This window comes from Callorhinus ursinus, unplaced genomic scaffold, assembly GCF_003265705.2.
Source record: "Callorhinus ursinus isolate GAN/ISIS: 27379988/994484 unplaced genomic scaffold, GSC_fseal_2.0 scaffold16, whole genome shotgun sequence".
Classification (NCBI taxonomy): domain Eukaryota; kingdom Metazoa; phylum Chordata; class Mammalia; order Carnivora; family Otariidae; genus Callorhinus; species Callorhinus ursinus.
In genome coordinates, this window is record NW_027397078.1 from 36,483,850 (window position 1) to 36,501,549 (window position 17,700).

A 17,700-nucleotide genomic window follows, 5' to 3' on the forward strand; every position below is an offset into this window, starting at 1 on the left:
ATCCATGATTACATTACTAAGATTGTAACCCCTGTCTTGCTAGTGGACTTTCTTTCTTGCCGGCTTTGATAAGATAAGCTGCCACGTTGGAAAGGCTCATCTGAAAAGGTTCTAAGGGCATCCTCCAACCAACACAGCAAGGAACCTAGGACTTCAAAAAGCCCTTAAATAACTGAATTTTCTTAACAACCTGCATGAGCTTAGAAGTGGATCCTTCCCTAGTTGGACCTTCAGATGAGGTCCCATCCCCAGCTGGCAAATTGACGACAGCCTTATAAGACCCGAAAACAGAGGTACCATCTAACGCATGCCCCAATTTCCTACCCACAGAAGCTGTGGAATAATAAAATGAGTGTTGTTTTGAGCTGCTAAGTGTGTGGTAATTTGTTTACAGCAATGATAAGTAATATAGATGCTTGTTAAAAATACAGATTCCCAAGTCCTAGCCACAGAATCTGTTTAGCAAAACTAGAGAAGGACTTAGGAGTCCCAATTGTTCACCAGCATCTCAGATGGATTCTGAAGTATCTGGCTCAGCAATCACTCCAAATTCTGTCATCATTATTCTTATATCTAGTCAGCCTCACCAGAAAGTTATATAACTCAGCGATATTGTTTTCGCTTGCAACAGAAATGACTTAAAAGTTACATTTCAGTGATTTTCCTCTTGGTCCATTATTTAAAAATCTGCACTTCTTTTCTATTGAGGTTGTAACAAATTACCATAGAGTTAGTGGCTTGAAAAAACATAAACTTATTATCTTACAGTTTCGGAGGTCAGAAGTCCAAAAATAGATCTCACTCGGCTAAAATCAAGGTTTCAGCGAGGGTGGTGTTTTGGAGGTTCTGGGGGAGAATCTGCTTCCTTGCCTTTTTCAGCTTTTAGAGGCCACCTGCATTCTCTGACTCATGGCTCCCTTCTAGCAATGGCATCGCTGAGTCCTCTGCTTCCACTGTCACTTCTTCATCTGACCATGCCCCTCCTACTTAATTTCTTTTCCATATAAGGACCTTTGTGATTACATTGGGCCCACCAGGATAATTTAGGAGAGTCTCTCCATCTCAAGACTCTTAACTTGATAATGTCTGCAAGGTCACTTTTGTTATGTAAGGTGACATTCGCAGGTCTGGGGTTTAGGACATGAACATCTTTGGGGGAACCATTATTTTGCCTACCACAAGATCCATTGAATAACATACCTATGTCTTGATGCTAGTAAAATATAAAATGTTTGTCTCTTCCTTTATATCATGTGAACTATATAATTTGTCTTGTTTCTTTTCTCCCTTAGCTCCTGGGGCTCTTGGAGTTCAGTTGTAATAACTCTGCTGACTTGTTTCTAATCCACCTGCTGCCCTTGGTTCATTATTTTGTTCTTGCTCTTTTATTCTTATTTTAACAGTTCTGTTTTGTCTGTGTCACTTATTATAAGTTGATTTTGAAACGTAACGAGAATATACAAATCCCCATGTTTAAGCTTAACCCCTAGAGCCTCTGATTCCTAATCTCTTGCCCTCTAAGGTCACCAGTGAGTGAATCATTTTCTCACTTGGTACCTGGACTTTCTCTCTTCTATATCTCCCTCTACTGCTCCTGCTTCGTCCTTCACACAGCCATCCCTGGACCTCTAAGCCCCTCACCAATCTAGTTGTCAGTTTCCCCAAAGGGACTGTGGGTGAGCAGTTCGCCCTCCACCCATTGGGTCGAGTCTGCTAAGGCCCTTTATACTGTGATGGATGAACTAATCTCTGAACCCTTGGTCAGCCTGCCCCTGGAAGAAAGATGTTCTGAACTGATCTCAAATACACTGGACTCATTAAAGTACTCGAACAAATTGCCCTCGGAACTCCCCTAATAGCCACACACCTCAGGGAGACCAGTAATATTATCCATATGTTGCAAGAGGAAATGTTGAGTCAAAGAAGGCAGAGAGAGCTATAGATTCTCTTTCTTTGGGAAAATTATCTCGGTTTCAGTGTTTTAGATGACTTAGATGGATGAATCCCAAGCCTAGTTTTCCACTTCCTCAGTACACCCCAATTATTGTTAGCAGTGCTTTGACAAAATAATTGTGTTAGCCTAATTGAAATACAGATTTCAGATATCATATTTTGGAATGGTCAAAAGAGCAGAGAATGGAGTGCGAACTTTAGAAACACAATGATTAAAGTGCCTGCCAAAATGTTTTGAAGTTAAGCATATATGTTCAGCTTAACAAATTTTTATAAAACAAACACCTATATAGCCACTCTCTCCAAATGCCCAAATTCTGTCGGTGCCTCAAAGACCAGATTAGATGTCCTTCACCAAAGACTTGCATAAACCTCTTTCTTGTAATCTTTTCTTCACTAAATTCCAGGAACATCTTGGTTGGATTCTTCTCATGCCCCATTACATCTGTATTTAATGTGTGTGTGTGAATCAGATATATATATATATATATATATATATATATATATATAGAGAGAGAGAGAGAGAGAGAGAGAGACATACACACACACACATACATATCTATATACATATATATATCAGATATATATAGAACCAGATATATGTATATCTGATTCACACATACATTCACTCAGTGTCATTGTTCTACTATAATTTAAATATAGTTCATCAGAAGGGCGCCCGGGAGGCTCAGACGGTTAAGCATCTGCTTTCGGCTTAGGTCATGGTCTCAGGGTCCTGGGATGGAGCTTAGTGGGGAGTCTGCTTCTCCCTTTCCCTCTCTCCCCCCACCCCCGACCCGCCACTGGCTTGTGTGCGTACTCTCTGTCTCTCTCTGTCTCAAATAAATAAATAAATAAATAAATAAAATCTTTTAAAAGTAAATAAATAAATAAATAAATATAGTTCATCAGAGAGGAATGAGTGAATGAATGAGGGAGGGAGTGAATGAGGGGTCGAGTTCATGAGGTCAGGATGGAATAGTCAAGTCCACCATGTTTGGGGAGTTCGACAAGGGTCAGTAAGCCAGGTGAGCCAGGGTAGCTCTGGACAAAACTTCAGTCCTGGCTTTAGGCTGAAGCGGGTCTTCACTCTGTCCACCTCCTGGGATTAGATGGCCCTTAAACAATGATCAGGGTTCAAAGAGAATCAGATAATTTTCGAGTGCATCCTGCTCCTGTTTAAAGAGAGAAAGGGTGACTTTCAAGAGAGTAGGGCGTACTCTGCCATCGCTTTACCTACCTTTGTATCATGTTTGACTCTTTTCAGGAGGTTTTCACATGTAGATTCTGATTCAAGCTCAGGGGAAATTAATTTTGCTCCTGCATTCATAACTGTTGACCATGGAAGCTAGTCTCCAGGGGCATCCAGCAAATGATTAAACATTTATGTTAGGACACTTGCTCTTTTCATTGATCTCATTTTATCCTCAAGAGAAAACCTAAGGGATAGAAATGCCTATCCCTCCCTTTTTACAGATGATGGAATCCGAGTGCCTCAAAGAGTTTTTAATGGCATGCCAAAGGTCATCTGTCTACTTCCTAGTTGAGTATCTGTGTTCTACTCAGCTGTGGTGCAGAGGAGTCTGATACGTAATGAGAAAGCAGAATTAGGGATTTTGTTTCGAAAAAGTGGCCCAAGTTGTTCTAATTGTGGTCTTGTTTATGACTAAGTTTAGTATGGAGCCATAACAGTTAAGTATTCTTAAATATATACCCTGCTTTATTGTAGATGGTAATGATTGAGTACCAACTGTGTGCAAGCCACTGGGTTAATGGGACAGTGCACCCCACAAAGCTGCCTTTTCCTCATCTCCCCGATGGGAAGGAGGACACAACTCTCTTTGCTTTCAAAGATCAAGTCTCTTTGGTCCTTTTTTTTTTTTTTTTTTTTTTCAATTTCTCTGGTCAGAATTAGCTGGGGCTCATCTCTTGATATTTAAAGAAACACTTTTTAAATTAAAAAATCCCATTTTCCCCTCAAAAAGCCTACTTTTTCCATATCAAATAAGCTTTGTTTGGGGGTTATTATGATTTGCTCTAAGTTTACGAACTTGATTCAGCAAAGATAAATGAGTTACGCGTTCTAAGCAGTATCCGAAAACAGCGTGCACAGAAACAGTTTGTTGCTACCTGGTATATACAAGCAACCGGTGGAAGGCATAGGGGAGGGAAGCACAGGGGACCCCAAAAATGCTCTTGCATTTATTACAGAGTGTGATAGTTTATGATTATAATAAATATATACTATGCATATTGTCATATGCAGTAAATCCCACTGCTCTTGCACACTTTCTCAATTGATCGTGCCAGGTTGAAGCCTGGAGGTTTTACAGTAAAATCTGTTCATTCATTTATTTCTTCTATAGGCATGTAGATGTTTAGAGATTAGAGATTAGGAATTAGACATTAGAGGTAGAGATAGAGGTAATCGGTGGTTCTTACCTGGGGGAGATTCTGGGACACACACACAGACCAGGGAACATTTGGCAATATCTGGACACATATTTGGTTGTCACAGCTGGGAGAGGGAGTGCTACTGGTATCTGCCCGGTGCAGGCCAGGGGTGGTGCCCAACATCGCACAATGCACGGGAGAGCCCCCTCCCCTCATACACACACACATGTGCGCGCGTGCGCGTGCACACCGAAGAACTCTCTGATCCATAATGTCAATAGTTATGAGGTTGAGAAACTTTGAGATAGATACAAAGATGGCTAGATACATAAGTAGATACATAGATACATAGGAATAAAGCTAGTTATTTGCACAGTGCCGGGCACTGTGCTTGGCAGACACTGACCAGGGTATCCCTCATTGACAGCATAACTTACTGTAAAGTCATTGTGTGTTTTCACACCTCAAAATCTCAGTCTTGTTTCCAGGCCATGTACAACACAGTTCTTTTTTGGGAAAAATTAAGTTTGGCCTCTTCCAGGATTTGTTGTCTTTCTAATCAGTATTTTTTAGGAGTAAAACCACCGAAACATACGTTTCTAGGTGAAGTTAATTTTTTGCACAGCATACATAGTTCCTAGCACTGATAACAAGTTCAGCAGACTTAATCAGATTCAGATTTGGTATGCTGTTTCAGTGGAAAAGGAAAACAAATATAAGAGGGCACTTTAGAACTTTGGCTCCTGTTAAAGAGTTTATGTAATTTGCTGCATTAGAGATTAAATCCAAGCTCACAAGAACCTCACATTTATGATATAAAACTGATTCAAGATGAAATATGCCGTCCCCTGAGATGTCTTTGCAGATCTGTGTCCCTGCTCTCCCGCTTCCAACACGCCAGCCATTACCAAAATCTCGATCAGTTTCTACATGGAGATTTCTTTCATCTAATAGGGCATGTGGATTCTCTGATCAGTATCAATAAAAGATTTGGAGACCTGGGTGTGATTATCCCATCCACGAAATACATGTTTGGACTGATTCAGGGCACACAGTAATCAAATACTTTTGATTGACTGTTAATATCTCACACTTAACCTTGTCAAGACTATCCGGACTTACAGTTAATACTGTTTCAAGTCCTTTTTGGAAAAACACCATGGAAAATGTAAGTGAGTGCACACTGGTCTGCAGAAATTCTTAGCATGCATTAATTGCAGATTAACTGTGAGGTTAAATGATCAGGGAAACTTCTGTGAAATACTGGGGCTCCTTTTAAGAAAAGAACCCCCAAAGACCAAATGTGCAATTGTGAATACCTAACCTAACCATAGGGATTTTTTAAAACTTTTTTGGGCCCCCTTTTATATGTATTCCCAGGCAGGCAAAAAGCTAGATTAATTTCTAAATAGAAGTACCCATTAGGATGAAGTCAAGATCAATCCTAAATATATCCTTTTGGCATTGGGACACTAGAGTATGGGATTCTCAGAGAAAAGCTCTATAACACATGATAGCTTTCAGTGTCAAAAGCTTGCTGATCGGTCTGCCCAAGGTTCCTGAAAAACCTGCTAAACCAAAGCTCTTCATTGACACATCTGCCTTCAGAATCACATAGAAAAAAAAATACCTAACATTTGGGGAAAATAGAAAAAGGCAGAGAAGTTTCTCAGTACTCCAATATGTTTCCAATCTATGTCAAGTCTCTCAGTTCTTTTAAAGGCTGATCTTTTTTCTGATCCCTGTAACTTAACTTAGCAGGGAGCCACACAACAAGGCAGTGGAGCTTGAACACCCTCCTGGAGACCACCAGAAGGCTACGGACTCTTACTTCCATATCTGTCTGTTCCTCTTTGCCTGTTCCTGCCTCTGTTTCTGGACTTCTTAGATGGGTCTTTTCTTCCTCTTGTTTTTCCTTCTCTGGCTACAGTATAAAACTAATGTGTTCTTCTTGTTCTGGGGGGCTATTAAAAGCATTTTTAAATATTTTTACTCTTTTATTTTTGAATACTTTTAGATCAACAAAAAAGTTTCAAATAAAGTACAGATACACCCTATATACACTTCATCTGGTTTTCCCTGATGTTAATGCCTCACATTACCGTGGGACGTCTGTCAGAACTAAGAAACCAACATCGTACCTTACTGCTGACTAAACTCCAGACTTTATTTGGATTTCTCTAGTTTCTTCACAAATGTCTTCTTTCGGTTCTAGGATCCCATCCAAAGCGCTTAGTGTATGTATTTAGTCATGTCTCCTTAGGCTCCCCTGGGCTGTGAGTTTCTCCATCTTTCCTTTCCTTTTCAAGACTCGCAGTTTTGAGGAGTACTGGTCAGGTATTTTGTAGAATGTCACTCAGTTTAGCTGCGACAATTTGAATGTTTGTGTCTGCTCCCCCCCCCCCAAACTTCATACGTTGAAATCTTAACCCCCATTGTGATGATACTAGGACGTGAGGTCTTTGGGAGGTGACTAGGTCGGGAGGGCAGAGCCCTCATGGTTGGGATTAGTACCCTTATAAAAGAGATCCCAGAGAGCTCCCTGGCCCCTTCCACCATGTGAGGGTATGACAAGAAGTCTGCAGCCCAGAAGAGAGCACTCATCCAACCATGCTGGCAAACTGGTATTGAACTTCAAGTCCCTTCCATGGGTTTGGGGAAAAATACCACAGAGGTGAAGTGAAGTGTCCTTCTCATGACATCATAACAGGGATATTTGTATGTTTCCCTAAACATAACTTTTGAAATTCTTCCAACCTTTAATTAAGTTGCTGTTATCTACCGTAATATATGAATGTGTGTCTGACACATAACATTTACCCGATGTTACTTGGTAAATGAACGAATGACTATCTCTGTGCCTCTCTCTGCCCTCATTTATACGCTAGGGCAGGGGCCCCGGGTGGGGAAGAAGAGAAATCCTAGGCAGCCTAGATGCTAACCTTGTGATAGTCCAACCACGGTTATTGATCTGGGTTTTAAAGAGTTAATGAAAAACTACTTTGGGAAAACTGTGATGTATTTTCATCTTCCTAAAAGAATGTTCTAAATTTTCATTTAGTTTTGTTATTCAACTGTGGTGTTTTAAACAGTGCTAATGAAGTGGGAACTAAGCAGCTAGGAGTGAAGAAATACAGACCTTGGGAAATGGGGAGGTGGTTTAGAATTATTGCTGTAAAATTGCTTGTTTTCATTGCTCTTTGAGGATTTGCCCTCCCGTGTGGTTATTTGCCATCTCATTAAAAGGGAAACTCTGAACGACATGGTCTTGAAACACCTGCCGAGCCAAATGGAAAGAGGCAGTCTTTTAAGAGCTGCGGTTTTATTTTTTCTGTAGCTTGATGGAGTTTTCGTTTTCTTTTTTTTCAAATTTATGTGTTTTCTTTTGAGAGAGAGCGCGCGTGTGCAGGAAGAGAGGCAGAGGGAGAGAATCTCAAGCAGACTCCCCTCAGGGCACAGAGTCCAACGTGGGGCTCGATCCCAGGACCCTGAGATCCTGACCTGGGCCGAAATCAAGAGTCATACGCTTAACCCACTGAGCCACCCAGGTGCCCCTTGACTTTACTCGAAGCAGTGAATTTTAAACTACCAACAGACACAATTGAAAAATGCAAAGTTAAGTAAATTGTTGAAAAATTCAGCCCGCTTTATTTTGCAGAACATGCATCCCCCCCAAAGCTAAGTTTAAAAGGCCAAAATGATTGCTAGTCTTTGCTGGTGTCACCAGTGGTTTTGAGGGGAAGTCAGCTTCTCCTGTGCCAAGGCATACAGAAAAATGGTCTGCCACTGTGACCCGAGGACCTAAGAGTTTCTTTGATTTCCTATTCTTTTCTACACTGGTTGGTAATAATTTTTAAATGCCCTGGCATTTTTGCAAGCAATTTAAAGGCCAAAAATTCCCGGGTGGGGCTGGTTTCTGGGAGTAGGATGGGTGGGGGAAATCCGTAATTCTAGTCTTCTAGTTTGAGAATAAACATTCTTGATTAAAATGAAGGTGCAAGACCCCTTTTCTCCCTCTTTGACAGTGGGTCCAAAAATCAGATGATAGGTCGGTGAGGAAAATCTGAATAATTTCAACCTTTGCTCCTCTTCGCGTTCAAAAAATACTAAGAAAACCATGGGTGACAGAAAGGGCTTCTACAGGGAATGAAACACCTAAAAATCAACTTAAAATAGAATTTTAAGAACAAATTCCTCAGGACAATTCATATACTATGGCAACGTTGCCGGTTCGGTACTTGGACACTGAATTGCAAAGGAAAGGTTTCTTAAGATAAGCATTTGTGTTTCAAATTTCCCCCACTTGGCTCTTTATGATAACAGCTTTTGTAAATAGCATAGCAGTTGAAACATTTATTATTGGAACAGAAATGCAATTACATGCAGATGTTGTCCTGTGATTCATTGCTTTGCGCTACACACATTTTAAAGCTGGAGGAAGAACAAGCAGGTCATCAAGTAAATGCTCTAGGCTGAGCTCCACTTATTCTCTTGACTCAAGTTATCTAATCTCTTTCATGAGTGTTGCCACAATCTAGGCCTCCATGGCCCTTCTTGGCAGCCTGTTTCATTGTGCAATTACTCCAACTACCGTCAAGAATGTCTTTTCATCCAACATAAACGTTCTTTACTTAATCCAAACCTGGTTCTTTCTCCAACATTACTGTTCCGAGACATATAAAATGACCACCACCATTTCTTTTTTCAAGTGTGTCATTGTTGGCTACTTTTTGTCAAGGTGGGCCTTTTCTTTTCTTTTTTTTTTTTTTTTCTGGCTTTGCAATGAATGAACTATGGTAACTGCAGATAGTGACCAGAGAGCTATGAAGGAAATAAAACGGGTGAATTGATAGAGAACCACTGGAGGTGGGATGGGTGGTGACTGGCAGTCCTGGTTATCATGGGTGGCCCCCTACTGGAGAAGAAGACGTTTGCATACATTCTGAGGGTTTAGGAGCTAGCTAGCAGTGAAGATGCCAGGAATATTGGTTTCCTGGTGCTGCTGTAACGAATTATCAAAAGCTGAGTGGCTCAAAACAGCCCAAATTTATTATCTTACAGTTCTTGAGGTCAGAAGTCCAACGCAAGTCTCACCGGGCTAACGTCAAGGTGTCAACAGGGTTGCATTCCTTCTGGAGGCTCTAGGGGAGAATCTGTTCCCAGCTTCTAGAGGCTGCCCACGTTCCCTTAGATCATGGTCTCCTTCCTCCATTTGCAAAGCCACCAATAGCTAGTCCAGTCTTTCACATGGCATTGCTCAGACACTGATCCTTCTGCCTCCCTCTTCCACATTATATGGACCTTGTGATTACATTGGGCCCACCTAGATAATCCAGGATAATCTTCTTACCTTAACGTCAGCCTACTAGCAACCTTAATTCCATCTGCAGCATTAACTCCCCATTGCCATTTAACGTAACGTACTCACAAATTCCAGGAATTCAGATGTGGACATCTTTGGGAGGCCACCATTCTGCCATCCACACCAGGAGGAGCGTTCCAGGCAGTGGGATTAACATATACAGAGGTCCTGAGTTCTGAACAAGATGGGTATGTTGGGGAAGGAGAAAGCTGGCCAGTGAGGACATGGTCCTATAGGATTAATCTGGAGAGGCGGACAGAGGTCAGACCGCGAAGAACTCTGTGGGCTGTGGTATGATAACTAGATTGTCTTCTAATTATAGGAGGACACCACTAGAGGTTGTAAGCAGAGAAGTGGCACGAGCTGATGTGTATCTTAAAAAGATGGTTTTGGCTGCTCTGTGAAGAATAGACTGCAGACAAGCAAGAGCAGAAGTAGGGAGAACAATTAAGAAGCAATTACAATCATCTAGTTCAGAGGTTCTCCAAAAGGGGTAATTTTGTGGGCCCCCCCCTTGAAGATTTGGCAATGTCTGAAGATACTTTTGGTTGTTGTAACTGGGAGGGTAAGAGGAGGGGAGATACTCTCGGCATCTAGTGCGAAGAAGCTGGAGATGCTGCTGAACATCCTGCAAAGCTCAGGACTGCCCCATCGCAAAGAATGATCCAGCCCAGTTATGCTGAGGCTGAGAAACTGATCTAGCCATAGGATGACCCTGGCTTGGACTGGAAGGGTCAGAGGCAATGGTCACAAGTAGTCGGATTCAGGATTCAGGGACATTTGCACTAAGACTCATCCATAACCAGGCTTGAGCTTTCAGGGCTTTATCAAAGGAAGGAGAGGCTATGGGGCTGACTGCAAACCCGGATTGCATTGGAGAGGGAGCGGGTACGGGTGTGCATGGGGGGAGGAAGGGACATATGGTGTGTGGAGTGCTGGGCTTTCCCCGACGCACCTGAAAAGACACACCACGGGACTTCCATTGCAGTTGATGTCGGCTCTTTATTCTCCCAGCCTCTGTGCACTTGGTGTTTATCACGATTTAGAACTGCAAACCCAGGGAACCTCGATCCTATTTCCTTCTCCAGCGCCACTCGCTTGCTGACATGAGACAATTGACTTAATCCTCCTTGTCTCTATTTTCGCCTTTGGCTCATAAGGACAGCATTTGCTTCATTGACCTCAGCTGGTTATGAAGAACTTGGGGGGGGGGGGAATTAAAATGCTATGTGCATATACCTTGTTGCAAATTTTTGCTTCCTTTAATTTCATTATTGTAATCCTTCTAGGTTTTCTTATATTTTTTCATCCTTGATATTTTTGTAGCTGAAAGGCAATATAATTGATAAATATTTGGCAAATTGAGATGGGAAATTATATTTTGGATTTTATTTCCATGACATCCTCAAGAATTACGTATTCTAATTCTTTTTGAATATTTAATGAGGAGGCTGGTGTAGTAACATTTCTAGCTAATTTCATTTCATTTCATTCACCAATTTATTCACTAGCACCTGTGTGGAAAGCACTGTTAAGGGAACTTGAACAATAGGAAAATGGCCAAAATAGGGTCCCTCTTGCAATCAATATGAGTACCTTGCAATCATTATGAGTAACATGCCATTCTGGGACACTTCTTATAATGTAGAAAGAGCAGAGGTCTGCACAGTATATAGCCTAAGGTTGGCTGCCCGGTTTTGTCAATAAAGCTTTATTGGCACCCAGCCATGCCCATTCATTTACATATTATCTGTGGCTGTTTTGGACCACAACAGCAGAGTTGAGTAGTTGTAGGAAGGAGAATTATGAATGGCAAAGGTGAAAATATTTACTATCTGACCCTTTGCAGAAAAAGTTTGCTGACTCCTGACCTAGAGTACTTAGTCTTTTGGAAATTTCTGCTTTTGCCTCTGAATTTGCTCTGATTTCTTATTTCTTACAATGAGGCTCTCCAGTGAAGTAGTGCTCTGAGAATTCCTGTTTTCTGGTGCTTACGGTGGCTAATACCACCATACCAAGGGCTTTACAAGTAAAAGTGCTAAGCTGTCAGTATATATTCGATTTACAGGCTTGTATTTGCTCACTGTAGTTTTTCTACCATGTATTTTATAGACCATTCATTCCAATCCTCTGTTTGTCCCTGTTGGACATAAGCTTCCTTTTTAACGTCATTTCCAGCCCCTACTCTTCAAGGTCATTTTGAATTATAATACAATCCTCTGAGGTGTTAGCTATCCAATTTGGCACCATCTGCAAATTAAATCAACTTGTCTTTTATTTCATCACTCAAGTAACTGATAGAAATATTAAGAAGAGCCTGCCTCAGGACATCCTTTATAAATGTCACTGTTTCCCTCAAGGTTCAGCCAGAGCCACCGATTAATCTCTGAGTGCGCCTTTAAGCAAGCACTCTAATGGAAATGGGAGCTGGTCAGTAACTTCCAAACTTAAAATGCCAGTCCTTATGCCATCCGGGGTATTCAATATGCCTGCCTCCTTGGTGCTTTCCTCCAGCCACATGGTTTGCCGTATCTGCCATGTCTTCATTCGCCATGTATTCTAGTTCTCTCTCTTGCTCTGAAGTTAAGCGGGGCCAGTGGAGTTGCGGCGGCCAATGAAAGGTGAGGGGAAGTTTAAGTGTCCCTTATGAAGTGAAGTTTTGAAAGGCAGTGCGTGATCCACCAGGTCCCTGTTTCCTGTCTCAGCAGCCGCGGAAGTATGTGTTGAAAGGAACCTTCATCAGCCTGGGCTCCTGAATGGCTATGAATAGGAGAGCCTTCCCTGTTGATCTGTGTAAACATGTGGCATGAGTGAGAAAAACACCTTTGCTGTTAGAGGCCACTGAGACCTGGGGGTTCCTTGTTACCAGAGCACAACCTCGCCCATCCTGCCTGATACAGCACCATAACATTTTTCTAGAAAGCTCCCACTATAGCTAGGGACCATGCTTTTTCTGTGTATCCTTTCCCATTTGTATCCTTCACAGACCCTCATCCATAGTGCATATCAATTAAATGCTTACCGAATGGAAAGGAACTAAAAATAGATAAGTAGCTAGATAATGGGCTATAGTATTATGCTTTTCCATCACTTCTTCATATACAGAATTAATGATAAAACTAACTCCTTGTACATCCAGCTTCCCGAGCATCTTCAAGATGTTTTGCAATTGAACGTGCCGGTCTTTCTCGATTGTTCGAAGGACGTTTCATGATATGAAGGATGCATCAAGTTTTACCTTTCCCTGATACTTAACTTTATGTGGTTCAGCCCAGGCCCACCAAGTCTAATCATGGTAAGACCATCCTCTGGCCAGTGAGAGCAACCTGGACTGTTAGAGTGTTAGCTCGGGCATTTGTCTATTAATATTTCTATATTGACGTGGAACTCTAGTTCAACATTCTTGTGTCATGAGAAGTCCAGGGAAATGTTAGAGTTTCACATTCTGTAATATAGATGTGCACAGCCTTTCCTTGAAGATCGTTAGCTGCGTGATAGGGGAGACATGCCTGACTTGCTCACGGCTGTATTCCTAGGACCTAGAAGAATGCCTGGACCATGAGAGGCATCAATAAATTCACTGGGGATGATTGAAAAAAACACCCATTATGTATTTTCAGTAATCTGTGAGATGTGTGGTCATTGTTTTCTCTTTGGAGGTGAGACTTCAAAACATTACCCAAGGTCACACGATCAAGACGTGGAACCAGCATGGAAGCACCTTCTAACTCAAAGGCATCTGCACTTCCTTGGGTAGCGTGGTGTACACCCAGGGTGCGGTAGAAATAGCAAGCATTCTAGAGTCTGATGGACTGAGCTTTGAATTATAGCTCAACTACTCATTAGTTGTATGTCGTTGGGAATTTCTAAAATCTGTCCCCTGATGTTTTCCTTAAACCACTAGGGTATTTTCTCCCCATCAAGTAGGTCTTGTATTCTATTTAGTTTCCCATAAGTGCTATTTTTTTGGCCCGGTGTAATTATTCAGCTGTACGCACTCTCTCATTGGGGGCTTCTATGGTTAGGTTGAATTCATGCTGCTTCAGTGACCCAGCCTTTCCCAAACCATTTCTCGAGGCATCCAAAATGGATTTAGCAGAGGGTTATAGTCCTTCTTTGAAATATGCTACTTTGAGATCCAAATTTCATTTTGACCTTCCAATTCAATAATTATAGCCTAAGATATTTTGTGTTTAAAACCTAAATGATTGTTTGCTTAGAATTGTAAGAACAAATTTGGAGGCCAGCTTAAGGCACTTAAAGGTTTAGCCTGCCCTGGGGAAAAAAAAATGCATTCTTTGTCTTGCATCAACATGTTAATAAAGTCTAAAGTTCCTGCGTAAACAGAACTTGCTTCAGCGGGAATTATGAGAACATAAAGGGTGCAGGATCGTAAATGGACTCTAGTAGTGAAAGCCATTTACCTAGCGTGGTACACAGAGTTTTATTTAAGATTAATGAAAACCCAATAAGTAGAAAACGCTAATATTCCTGCCAGTGGGGGAGTCGAGATGAGTCTTAACTTGATGCCATAGAAATGTGTGTACTGCGAACAGAAAAATGTGTGCAATATTTGCAGTTATACCTTCATAATATTTTATAACCCAAATTCGTATTCAATAAAAATATACTTCCTATCTCATTTTATGATCTTTCTGGAGTCATTTTAGCAGTAAGTTATGACTATAGAAAGAGTATTTTAATCAGTTTGTATATTGCATTTAAACTCTCTGGACATATGATTATTAAAAATTATATTTGAAATGGAAAGCTGCCATTTTAATGTTCTTCTGTCCCTTCAAGTCGAGTCTATTTTTGGAAATTCTACCGGAGTTAAATTCTAGAAGATCTGGGATTTGGGATCTGCCACAAGCTGATCATGAGACTAGAGCAATCACTGTATCTCTGCGAGTTAGTTTTGTTATCATAAAAAGGAAATAATAACGCACATGCTTCCTAGTGTTCCTGTGGAGATATGAAGAGGAACTGTAGGCAAAAATCTTTGCCTGGTGTAAAATGCTATTCAAAGATTAGTCACCGGTCCTGACAGTGTGATTTTTGCCCTTTACTGCTCTTAGCAGAAGCCCTTCTTCTTCTTTTTCTTTTTTTATTCCTCACAATTTTCAAGAGTTTTATTTGAGCGAACGTGGATTGGAATCAGGTAGTGCTAGGAGCGCCCCCCGCAGAAACTCTTGACAATTGGTTTGTGCTTGTGCTGGCTTAGGTATGTAAACATTCTCTCCCCTTTCCTGAGCAGGGGCCTAAAACACAGCACTGAGCTATTTTTACTAAGATTGACACTATCCCAGGAGCAGTCACCCAGTGGATGAAATAGGAACAAATGATTCATCTGAAGATAGGTTTTATTTAGCGGGCAGTCTTCACCTCCAACACCCAGTAATAGGAAGTCATGGGTCTCTAGCGAGTCACAGGAAGACTGCAGTGGAATTGGTTAGACTTGAAAAGAATTATTACTTTGCTTGGTGGTAGATAAATGTAGGAGGGGGGGAAGAGCCGATTATTAGACAATTGATATGTCACAGACTTACATTTAAAAACTGTGTTTCGGGGCACCTGGGTGGCTCAGTCAGTTAAACGGCTGCCTTCGGCTCAGGTCGTGATCCCAGGGTCCTGGGATCGAGCCCTGCATCGAGCCGCGCATCAGGGTCCCTGCTCAGCGGGAAGCCTGCTTCTCCCTCTCCCTCTGCCTGCCACTTCCCCTGCTTGTGCTCTCTCTCTCTCTCTCTCTCTCTGTCAAATAAATAAATAAAATATTTTTAAAAAATAAAATAAATAAAAACTATGTTTCGAGCCCAGAGTTAGGCCTTGCAGGAGTTCTTTCAAAGATGTAGCTTCTTATCTTCTGAAGTCCAGGAAGCTGTTTAAAAAAACTTTTCCGTGTAATTATGCAAATTCACATGTCTCAGATTTCCTTCCTGAAACCATCAAATAACACTTCAATATGTGGGCTCAGGAAGGTTATTACGGAGAATAAATAGATGTCATTATGTGTCATTTCGCCCATCAAAAAATACGGTAGCGATTACTGCCTTGTAAAGGGAGTAAACTCAAAACGATCATATTGCATTATCTACTAAGGGCCTGGAAAAGTTGAATGACTATTAGTTACTGTGCTCACATAAAGCATTTGAGCCTTATTTGATGGAATTTTATTCACATTCTCTTCCTATCACATCGTCTATTCACTTCTTTGAAAATCATTTCAAGACAAGTCATCCTGGTTTTAAAAACATGGAGGCAAAGGATAACGTCCTGTACTTTGGTTTTTGCTCCCTACGGTGCCTTCGGATAATAGGAGGTTGGTCACAGCTCCTAATATAAAATACTAGCTGTTGACTCACAGTTCTCCTAGAAGGGCCAATTTCACAGACTGCCGGGACAAAGATGATTTTAATTAAATTGCACAAATCCCTTTGTGCTGCAACCAAACCCTGCGTAGGCTGACGGACTCTGAGCCATTCTGGCATGGATAGAGTTAACCAGGTTACCGGGATTCCTAGTTAACTTCTTTCACCAGGAATGCAATTCGTGTTTACCTATATAAGGAAACCTGTTAGGCTGACCTGAGTTTGGCAGATTTTTGCGCTGACTGGGAGGCGTGTAAGCACACAGCCTGGGAAGGGGAGTGATTTGGAGCTGGACAGAGCAAGCTTCCTGAACGCCCCAGCCATTCAGCTGATCCGAGGCAGCCTGCTTGGAGGACCTACAGGTTTGTCTCTTCCAGATCACAGCTGAGGAACAAAAACCTCGTCCTGGGAAAAATGGGGAAGCCGGTGAGTCTTACCGATTTCTCTCTGCTTGCTTCAGCTAAGTGGCACGTCCCCGCGGCTCTCACCCAGGAAGCAAAGGGAGAGGCGTAGCTCAGCCTCCAACCCCACAGCTCCTTCCCGAACAAACACAATGCTTCGCAAATACCTCCAGACAACTTTTCCTGCCTGTTTTACACACCAGGAATTCACAGAGGCAATGATTTTAGCACCTTAGACATTCCAGAGAGTGTTTTTACTAGCCACGAGTTTGTAGACCATCGTGATGAGCAAACTTTCTCATCTTTGTTGCACTCTGATACAGTAGAAATGAGCCTTGGGGTGCTTTGTGAGGAGGCTGAGTCCCCAAGGAAGTAATAGTAAATCTAAGTGGGTTCTTAAAACCACAGGCGGTGTGATATTCCACAGAAGTGCAATTTGTCACTAAAAAGGCAGTCTGAAAGTATCGTTTTTCAGTCATACAGCAGCAAAATCCTTGCATCCTGCACATGTAATAAAGGACACCTTCTGAGCCACTGAGGAAAGAAAGAAGCCGGGCTGGGCTCTTTGTTCTAGACAATGTAAAGATCACTTGTGCATTTTGACAAGTAGCGTATGTCTATTTACATATAAGGCAAGAACGATGAATATGAGCTTGATGTCAAAGGCATTGCAGTTGACTGAGTGAGAACTTGGCTATACTCTGTATGTATACAGAAATCTCAATCTGAATGTAATTAAACATGGAAATGTGAAAGTCTTTACCAGACTTTTCAGGGCAATTGTAGTTAGGCTTGGGAAGAGCCAATTATAAGAGGCAACTGAGAAAGAAGAGAAAACTATTCCAACTGAGTTATGGGGCACAGGTAAAACTTTAGAAAAGAGAGTCGATTTTCTTAGAGCTGTCAAAAGTGATCTGGAATCAGGAATTGTTTTTTATTTGGAAGACATTTTTAATTTTTGCATGCCGAAGGGGGTTTTCTTAATTGAGTTAGCTGGGATAATTGTCTTGGAATGATCTGACTGTTCATCTATCAAAGAAATAGTGTCGTTTCCTGTCCTGTCCAGCGACTTAATCCTACGAGCTTGGGGAACAGGACTGTGCTGCTGACTGCAGCAAGTAGCACGAAGACCCGGTTTCCGATTCCTCAGATTCGGAAATTGACCTCCAGAAAAGCCATCAGCCCAAACAGAGTTTAGAGGGTGACCACTTGTTTAAAAATT

The 17,700-nt window shown here is 41.6% G+C and overlaps 1 protein-coding gene across 5 annotated transcripts in view; it reads left to right on the forward strand.

Moving 5' to 3' along the window:
- MID1 (midline 1) overlaps positions 1 to 17,700 on the forward strand; it is a 591,209-nt gene that overhangs the window by 228,128 nt on the left and 345,381 nt on the right. For 2 of the 5 annotated variants that reach the window (XM_073902112.1, XM_073902108.1), the window contains exon 1: positions 16,185 to 16,503. The exons of the other annotated variants lie outside the window; for them this stretch is intronic. The gene's annotated coding sequence lies outside the window, so the exon portion shown is untranslated. Of the gene's footprint in view, positions 1 to 16,184; positions 16,504 to 17,700 lie in introns of those variants that run through there. 5 annotated transcript variants of the gene reach the window in all.